Genomic DNA, 11113 nt, shown 5'->3' with positions numbered 1-11113 from the left:
GCTTCAAAGACGACAATGATGCTATCTGCGGCACTCGCTTAGAGAGAGAGGTGCTCTTTCGTTGCTTTTTCCAATTTACTTGCTCCCGCGACTGTTCCCCTCTCTGAGCCCCTTTGCCTGAACGCTTAATGACTCAGAAACCTGGCGAGGTAATGAAAACAGGAGTCATGGACGTAGTCTCTCGAGAAATTAATCAAATGAATAACGAAAGAGTGATGTTTTCTCAGCCACCTTAACAGCTTCAATACTCAGACTCCAGAGATAAGAGTATGCTGCAAAAATCTCATTTTGAGTCTACACCTGTCTCTATTTACAAATTGTAGCTCGGCACAAGTTGACAAATAGGGGGAGTCTCTCAGTTTTTAGTGCCCCATTTCGGCCAAAAACGCTTATCAAAATTGAAATTAAGTGTGTGGTAAGCATAATTGCACCTGCAGAAACACACACACACAGGTTTCTGCGTATTTGGTTCTAATTAAAGCCCCTTCCTCAACCCATAATTGCACACACATTAAGTATTTAGGGGCAGAAAATTAAAACCCTGGTAGAGTTTTGACAACTAATTGTCTGAGGTCTTCTTTTTCTACTGACTGATTGTGCATATTTCCATGTATACTACTTGAGACTGAGAGCATGAATTGTGCAAAATTGTGAGCTACAATGTCATAAAAGTCACAAAAGCTGGATGGATAGACATCGTGACTTGTAGGTTCATGAGGGTTTCAAGAATTACACACGTGCATATGTGGGCAATACAAATTGAAATCAAATAAAAGACAGCAAAAACTAAGACAGTTTGAACAGACCAGCAAAACGAAACAAAAAAGAAATCTTTCTTATACGTTGACTGACATCTATGCCAGTACATTAATGAACCTAAGTTCATGATGTCATGTAAACCGTTGGAAGAGACATCATAAATCTGCCAGCAAGATGCATTATGCACATAAGGTCAAGAAAAATACTCAAAATATAAAATCTTCAAGAATAAGATGGCACAAAAATGAACAGAATTTGTAAAGAATATCATTGAAGTGCAGTGCATACAAATTCATTGTATTTCATGTGTCTGCATGCAAACAGGAGTTTGTCTGCACTTAAATTTGATTAAGCTGCCTTGATGCTTCATGTCTGTCTCCACACACAAGTTGATGAGATAATCCTGGATTAATCAATGCATCACCATCTGGGGTGCTCATTAGCGATATTGTACAACCTTGATTAATAGCTCTCTTTTTTCAGCTCTTTTTTTTTTTTTGGGGGGGGGGGGGGGGGGCAGGGATTTGTACAGCCACAGACAGGATGGCAGATATTCAGTTTAATAGCGATAATCAACACAACAATAACACTCCATATATAAAGTCACTGCAGCTAGGTACACTTCAGTTTACTGTAGACCAAATTTCTATTTTTAACTACCAAAGCAGAGGATTCCTTCTAATCTACACACAACAATAGCTGTCTACACCTCATTAAAGATGAAAAGAGCCACCCACTACACACAAAACTTGGTTTGAAGCTTCCTAGGAAGGTAGATTATGAATGTATTAAAAGCAATCCTCTAATCATCTGTCCGTCAGACCCCGGGAAGATGAATAGAGGCAGATTACACACTCATAAAGAGATAGATACAGTATGTAAATACACATATTGGTAGACAAATGAAGAAACAACAAATACAAAGATAATGGAAGGATATTTTATGTACTATTCATATTCATAAGACACATGAAGTGTAAGATCTACTTATTGTGATGACTGTACAATTGTATATAACTGGCAGAGTAGCAGTGGCAAGACAGTTTATAGATTTCACACAGAGAGACATCTAGACAAACACACACACACACCAATCAACATCTAGGATCTTCATCTACTACAATAATTTTGAGTATAAATATCAAAGATCATTACTAATGATGGTTTTGAACATCACTAAAGTTTCCAAGAACTGTACAAAGTGCACGGTTTAGCTCTTAGAACATCGGTTGAATAATTTTAGTCACTACATTTTACAAAGGAAATGACTCGACGTTAACAAAAAGCACCATTATAAGAGCAGTATGTTATGGAAAAACTTCTCTTACAAATCATAAATATGTGTAGAGAACCTGAATTATGGAATATAATATGACAATGTCAAACAATCGAGAGCTGTGAAACATTTCACATCAGAGCTACAGAAGCATTAATTACAGAAGTTTATATTAGATACAATAAGTAACTAGACGAATCCTCTTAAATGTAAATAAAAAATTAGGCTAATGTATATCTCAATTCTTCACTTGTAATGTGATGTCTCTGTGGTTTGTCATTTGTACATGTGTGTATGCTGTGCTCTAAAAGACATGTATTTTGATGACTGTCATTATATGATCTTCAAATTATAAGTTACCGGTACCTCACACATTCATGTTTCCATACTCATTACCATGAGCTGTTCTTAACCATTTGTGCTGTGTCATCACATTACCCGTATATAGTTGGGGATCATAAAGGAAGAAAATATGTGGAAAGCTGACTCTGGCAATACATTGTCAAAGCTTTACAGTCTTCTAAAATTAAATTCTTAATATTCATATTTCAAAAACTAGGGCAAATCATAAACAAGCTTAAGCATAGAGCTGACAAATTCATATCTGGAAAAAAAAAACCACCCTGAAATCATATCACAGTACATTACCATTTGGTAAACAAAATCATGTAAAAAACATAATAACGATAAAATGAATATGCCATGTATTTATGGTATTGTAGGTGTACAAACTGAAAAACACATACAATTGTAAATCCATCCTTTATTACGCCTTGAAAAAAAGAAAGAAAGAGGGATGTATAAGTCCATTCCAGAAATCTTACAATGGAAAATGTGGTAAAGAAAATGAAGTCCTTGTTTACCTTTTAGGCACCAATGAGTCAAATGTGTACCAAATTTCACACACATACCTATGGACAAGACACTAATGTGGCATGCAAAGGGTTATAACTTAACATAAGATCTTTTTCAAAGCTGAAGGTTTGAATGGCAGAGTGCCCTTATCAATACGCATACATCACACACACACACACACACACAAACACACACACAGGGGATGTGTATACATGTATCAACAAACTTGGGGGTTAGTGATATAAAGGCGATATTCTTAGTCCCCTTGATCGTGAGAAGCAGGTGGTACAGGCACAGTGACTGGAGAAATGAATTTCCTGCCCATTGATAGCACCATGACGACAGGCATACACAACAACAGCTGGATGCAGAACCGTTTTATATTATAAAATGGATACGTGTGTAAAGTTTTTATTGTTGTTTCTATAAAAAAAAAGAAGAAAAGCACCACCTACTCAGGCTCTTTGGGGATGAGGGATGTTGCATTGAATTTTTATTTGAATGGAATTATGTTGACTGATCACTAATGACGTGCAGGAATTAATGAAACCTAATCCCAGTGTTTCTGTGAGTGAGTGCATGTGTGTGTGTGTGTGTGTGTGTGTGTGTGTGTGTGTGTGTGTGTGTGTGTGTGTTGTGTGTATCATCGTACGTGTGTGTTTTTAAAGAAGCAATACCTTAAAATTTAACTTCAAACTCCTTTTTGTAATTACAGTCAACCTCGCTTAAGTTAACCTCAAAAAGTCGAATAATCGCCTAAGTCGAAGGTCTTTTCAAGTCCTTTTCTCTTTACATTTGTCTTGATGTTCTTGAAATAAGACGTCAGACAGTGCAATGTGTCCCATGCATTTATCTTTTAGACTTGCCGTCTACTGATTCCTGCTTGTTATGCATGATGGTATAACAAGCAGGAATCCTCATAAGTCGAATAAAAAAGTCGAAGGTATTTCTTCAGTCCAAATAAATTCGACTTAGGCAAGGTTGACTGTATACTTCTTAAGGTGCTATATGAAGTGCAATAAACCGATTCTGAGCTCACTAGTCACATCTTGGAAAGAGGGGGAGCACCATCAAATCCTGAAACTTAATGAAAACATTGTCTTTGCTTGTGCACATATTATAATCTTCAAATGAGAAAGTTCGACTGCTGATATTAGATGACTGAAAGCACAAAGCCGCTAAATGCAAAATTGGCATGAAACAAATGAAATTAAGAAGTTCTATTAAAATTACAAAATGAGAAAACATACATGGAATTATGATTACAGACACGTTAGCATATGTTCAAGCAGGAATAATGTTCAGGACAACACAAAACCTAAGAATTTTTAACTTAGTACCGATAATCAATATCATTTTTAATGAAATCCAGATTTCTCCTCAGGTTTAGAAGATGTCAACTTATCACAAGATTTTATCACATAAATTGTTCAAAATATTAATCGTACAATATGAAATTTGAGCCTCAATTGATAATTTTCTCTTTGCTTCTACTCGGCTAGATCGGCACAAATGTGTAGGCCTATGATGAATCATGGGCATAAAATTGTGATACTGCCATTACTGGTGCATGGACGAGATGTGAAAGATGTCGATAATTCATTACGAAAATTGTGTCTGGAATCACAATGCGACTTACAGTTTGTACACCTTGCTAAAAGATAACTTTTTGTAGAGGGGTTAACTTGAAGTCTATTTTCAAAAAAATAGGAGTGAATATTCAAATTGACATAATTTTGCAAAACTCATAATTTTCATGACTTTGTGCATAGAATTAGTGCTACATTTGACCAAAATTTCATCCTCTGACTGAGTACAGAATTCAGAACCACAAAAAATAAGCGTCCAGTGATTCGATCCACTCTCCTCTCGCGACACAAATCACTATAGTATTACAGGGTGGTACAATATCAATGACAATGCAATATGGGTGCTGGTGGATGATGCGACACTGACACTGGGCCAGTCCCCAGCCCAGGCAGGGCCGTGAGATTGAAACACAGTTCACATTTCACAATTGATTTCATGAATGGCTGTGGATTCTAGTTCACAGTAGGCCTAGTTGGTGTCATTCAGTTAAGCAAAATTAAATGCAACTTACACAGGAACAATGCAGGCACTTGCACTGGTGTAAGTCTGCAGAAGAAAATAAGCATCGTAAGTAACATCCGGCCGTAAAAGCAGTACCGCATGAGCTAGCGAGTAGCGGAGATGCTAATTTCTCCGGCCCGACGATCTGGGGGACCTTCGTAACGAAATCCCGAAACGTTATGGCCGTGGGCAGCAAAAGACCATGAAGACTAGTAACAAGTTACACGTACAGCTATATTAGTATAAATACGACATTTTTGATAATCATATCATCACATCGCATTCAGTTAGGTATAATCATTCTGTAACTAAGTAGTATTGCGGAACAATGTTAACAACTTACTTGTGTAAAGATCAAAACTCATCGATCTGCACTCATCGGTAGAGCAGTTCCATCGTGGGTCATGCATGCAGAGCGCATCCCCAATCAGGATCCATGGCATGCTAGCTATAGCTATGCATGCATGCAGCAGCAGCAAGCAGAGGGACCGCTCTTACTTACTCACCCTTCCTCTAGCTTGGCCCTCCCCGGCGCCGCTGGCCTAGCTAGCCTGCGCTGCCCCGATCGAAGATCCTACGTTCCCATCAATTCGATGTGAGAAGCGCGCGCACAAAATCCAGTCAGTGCCAGTACTGTGGTGCTGCCCTCATCGTCAAGTGAAAGAAATTGAAATTAAGTAGGCGCTAGCTAGCTAGGCCTACCCTGCGAGAGAACGAAAAAAGAAAAAAGAAAGAAAGAAAGAAAGAAAGAAAAAAAAGAAGAAACCTAGAAATGAATGCCAAAACTTGATAGATGGGTTCTCTGACAAACAAATGAATTAATACATTGAATAAATGAATAAATAAATGAGAAAATAAATAAATAAGTAAATAAATAAGTAAATAAATAAATAAACAAATAAATATAGTCTGTAGATTGGATGTGATGATGCTATTGCCTTACAATCTTGTGCATTTCTCATGTCATAGAATAATTGAATTACCCTCTCGACTATGTTTGCTAGATCAAGTAAACTTACCTCATTAGATTTGCAAGCTTGCAAAATGATAACATGGAAGATATTGAGGCTATGACAGCATCACCTCTATGATGTGACCAATATCTCTTCATTGCTTTTTGTTTTTCTTTTCTTTTTTTTTCTTTTTTTTTTTGGGGGGGGGGGGGGTTCATGGGCAGTTCAAATTAAAGGTCAAACTCTTTTACCGGTACTTTGCCCAGTTTGAATGCACTGTTCAAAGTTCTGCTCATTGTTTGAGTTTTATTGCTTACACTGAAGTCAATGTGGTATGAATAATATTTCTCCTTGTCATGATTCAATATCATTTTGATCAAGATCACATATGCCTATAACGTGAACTTAATAAAATGGCATCAGCATCTCAGAAGCCTCACATTGACCTGTTTACTGATAAGTATCAGCTATTCTGTATCAAATCCCCTTCTTAAAAAAGATTAAAAAAGACAAAATTGTATTCATGGCATCAATATTTGATGGTGGTGCTATAGGCCTACCGATTTCTGCCTAATTTCTGTTGCGAAGTTCATTTCATTTCATTTCATTTATATAGGGCCTGTTTCATTTTCACACGGGCATCTGCTTCAGCCAAACCGGGAGCCAAAGCGAGTGTTCTTAGCACTACAAGTCCACGCATCTTAAAAGATAAATAAATAAACAAACAAACAAACAAACAAACCCAACCAGATACATATAACATATGATGCAGGAACATACAGGAACATTATTTGTAAACAAAAAAAAAGTTGAAATAAACCATAAAAAACAAAAATGACATCAACATTTGAGATTGCAGGCTACACATCACAAGTTTGTATGGAAGCTTGAAGATTGATTACAGGTAAGCCTATATCTTCATGATATCTACATACTGGTAAATAAAATTGAATAAAATTGAACTTCGCAAAACAATGCAAAATTCTTGTGCTCTGCACTTATTGCATGTCCATCACATGCAATCAATGAAACTGTTTTACTTCTCTGACTTTATATAGTATATATATATTGCCATAAATAAATCTGATCAAATATGGAGCTGAACAGCCCACTTAGAAGATATGACAATCATCAGTGGATAGAGACTCGAAGGTTATCTGTATTCAAGCAAAGATTAAAAAAAAAACACCTTCTTGCATCTTATATTGATTGATGATAATATGACCTTTAATTAATGACCAAGTGTGTAATTACGCATACTTGTACCATGTCACCACTCTCTCTGTTTTTATTTCTTTTCTTCTCTTGCTTTCCCACCTCCCTTTTGTTTTTGTTTCTCACCTCCGGTCTCACCTCATTCCTTTATTCATTTTACAATACATTGTACTATGTATATCATTTCCACTAACCTGCATGTAATTATGTGTTTGTTTGTTGTTGTTGTTGTTGTTTTTTTTTTTTTTGGGGGGGGGGGGATCTTAACAAGCTGTGCTTTTTCAAGGTCCCACACATCATTCCATGTATAAACATCAACCTGGTTCAATTTTTGTAATTATACAAAACAAAGCACGTGTCCCCACAAGGGGTTTGTATTACATCTTATTTTATGTAAATGGTTTGTGAAAATAATCTGAAATTGAAATTGATTTTTTTTTGTATTTCTGTTTTTATTGAAAACTATAACATTTGCCATGAAACAAAGTACATATCATACCTGTGAAAGTATAATGCTCAATGGAGCATAAATGAACACACAACCAAGACAATACAATACAATACAATAAAATTGTACCATGTACTTGTACCATGTCACCACTCTCTCTGTTTTTATTTCTTTTCTTCTCTTGCTTTCCCACCTCCCTTTTGTTTTTGTTTCTCACCTCCGGTCTCACCTCATTCCTTTATTCATTTTACAATACATTGTACTATGTATATCATTTCCACTAACCTGCATGTAATTATGTGTTTGTTTGTTGTTGTTGTTGTTGTTTTTTTTTTTTTTTGGGGGGGGGGGGGATCTTAACAAGCTGTGCTTTTTCAAGGTCCCACACATCATTCCATGTATAAACATCAACCTGGTTCAATTTTTGTAATTATACAAAACAAAGCACGTGTCCCCACAAGGGGTTTGTATTACATCTTATTTTATGTAAATGGTTTGTGAAAATAATCTGAAATTGAAATTGATTTTTTTTTGTATTTCTGTTTTTATTGAAAACTATAACATTTGCCATGAAACAAAGTACATATCATACCTGTGAAAGTATAATGCTCAATGGAGCATAAATGAACACACAACCAAGACAATACAATACAATACAATACAATACAATACAATACAATACAATACAATACAATACAATAGAATACAATACAATACAATACAATACAACACAACACAACACAACGAAAATGTCTCCCTGCATATGCAGTGGAGTCCCACCACAACAAGAGCCATGGAAATAAATTACGTTCTATAAAATAATAATTACATGTATTGAAATCACACAATAACAGGGAAAAGCATTCACAATAATTTGAGATAACGGCCGGGTGCCACTTTTGAAAGAAAAAAGAATCAAGTACAGATTTGTCGACTAAGGTAAGCTCCCCACCAATCTCTCTAACATAATAACAAGGGCAAATGCCCTATCATTCACTCCAAAAACACTAAAACGACTCTGCCTATTATTATAGGTGGGGCTCCACTTCATAATATTACCCATGTCTGCACAAAATTAGAATGAAGTAACATTCCTTTACTGATTAATCACTGTGGTACATGTACGTAGGGAGAAGAGGAATCAAACTATTATATAAATGAATGTCCATTTTTTACAATGAGAGCCCAATTTACCACTTTTCTCAGCTATTTTATGTTCAATTTTTTGTTTCATTCGAACAAAAGACATAAAGGATAGAAAATTTAAATCTACCTGCTGAAATTTGCAGCGAATTACATAATATTTAATACATAAGAATAAAAAAGTAATACACCTGTCGTGCCTATTTCCAGTATCAACACCAAATAGGTAATTAAAATCAAGGTACACTGTAGTGACTCTCTTGTTAATCATGCTGTCAATACAATAAGAAAGCTTCTTCCAAATGTGAGCAACTACTGTACAATCACAAAATATATGTTTCAAGGTTTCAGGAAACTTCTTACAAAAATAACACAATGGAGAATCACTTCGACCAATTTTATACAAAAATGAGTTGAGGGCTATTGCGTTATGAAATATTTTAAAATAAAAAGACCTTAACTGGGTATCTAATGTACAATTAAAATTGTTTCTATGTATTGCGAGCCAATCAGTATCATTTCCATCCAAACAAAGACATTCTTCCCACTTGTTTTTAATCTTGTTCTGAGACAAATAGTCTTTATTTCGTAGCAAAGAATATGCATGTTTAAGTACTTTGGGTTTTCTAACCAACTCATCAGAAACAATTTTATCAAAGATATTTTCATTGACTTCATGCTGATCTGTAAACCAATCCAAAAACAAACCATTCATCAGGGAATCGTACTTGCGACGGTCCATTATAGGGATGTCATATTCTAATACTAAATCTTCAAAAGTCTTCACAAAATTGGCACCCCTATACAAGTGAGAAACATACAAAATACCTCTTTCATACCAAGCATGATAGTAAAAATATGGTCTATGTCTTAAACTCACATGCTTATTATACCAAATGGAATCTTGAATATGAAACTTGGTTAAATTCACTTCTTTTAATATTAAATGTCTATATTCGTACCAAATCTTCAGAGTTTCCATTGTTTTGACAATTTTTTAAATTTATTTAACACACATTGGGGAGCTTCTGTTTTCCATAACATTAAATAATCATTGTGAAACAATTTGAGCATTTCGATTTCTATATATTTCCATGCACTCATATAATCATTATTCAAAAAGTGTTTCACTCAGACCATTTTCTGTGATTTTGCATATAATAGGTAAAGTACAAGGATCAATCATTTTCAGCCCGGGCCGCCTTCTTCATATGAATCACAGAGTAAAACTCTTTTAACCCGGTCATTGCCATTATTCCAAATAAATTCATATGATACTATCCAGTCTTTTAAAAAAAGAGTTAGGAATGTTGATACATAAAACTGAGAATAGGTACAACAACTGACGCAGTAATAAAGTCTTAACAACTGTTATTTTCCCAATTAATTATAAGTTCCTTTTCCTCCAGCAATTCATAACTTGTTCTATCTTTTTTAACTTCACAGGGAAATTTAATTCATATAAAGATCGCGTGTCCAGAGAATATGTAACACCCAAAGTTAAAAGTCTTAATTTTCCAAATGAGGCCATTTTCTTCAAAGGGTTTTTCTTTGCTATTCTTTAAGTTACCAATGTGAATTGCTTCATATTTAGACATATTTATGCGGCAGCCTGAAAAACTATAAAAACAATGTAACAATTCAAACAAATTGAGAAATGAATCAATTTCACCATTTAAAAAGCAAATAGTATCATCAGCAAACAAGGAGATCTTTTTTTCCACATCCCCAACCTTAATACCTCTGATGACTGGACTGTCCCTAATAGCAATAGCCAACATTTCAATGGCCAAGATAAACAAATAAGATGATATGAGGCAACCCTGAAATATACCCCAGTTCATGGAAAATGACTTTGACAAAAATCCATTATTAATGACAAAGCTTGATCTACTATTATAAAATGTTTCGGATATAATCAATAAAATTTTCTCCAAGGTCAAATTGCTCTAATGACTTAAATAAGTAGTCATGTTCAATCCTATCAAAGGCCTTTTCAAAATCTAATAAAACTATTGAACCAGGCTCACTCACAAAATCAGAGTATTCAATAAGGTCAATAATGGTCGGAATATTTGCACTAATATTACGACCACTCAAGAATCCCTGTTGATCTGAATGAATTAGAGAATTGATAACCCTTTTTAAGCGTTGACTCATTACTTTAGCAATTAATTTGTAATCCACATTTAACGAGGAAATTGGCCTATAACTTTTGATTTCTAGAGGGTCTTTCCCTTCTTTCAACAACAATGTTATTACCGGTACTCCATTTCTTTGTGTCTGGCTTAATAAACCATTAGTGAAAGAAAAATTGTATGAGTTTATCAGCATATCAACAATATCATTGAAAAATATTACATAAAATTCACT

This window comes from Diadema antillarum, unplaced genomic scaffold, assembly GCF_040938485.1.
Source record: "Diadema antillarum isolate AM-2024a unplaced genomic scaffold, OU_Dant_1.0 scf00000141, whole genome shotgun sequence".
Classification (NCBI taxonomy): Eukaryota; Metazoa; Echinodermata; class Echinoidea; order Diadematoida; family Diadematidae; genus Diadema; species Diadema antillarum.
This window is presented reverse-complemented; position numbering follows the sequence as displayed.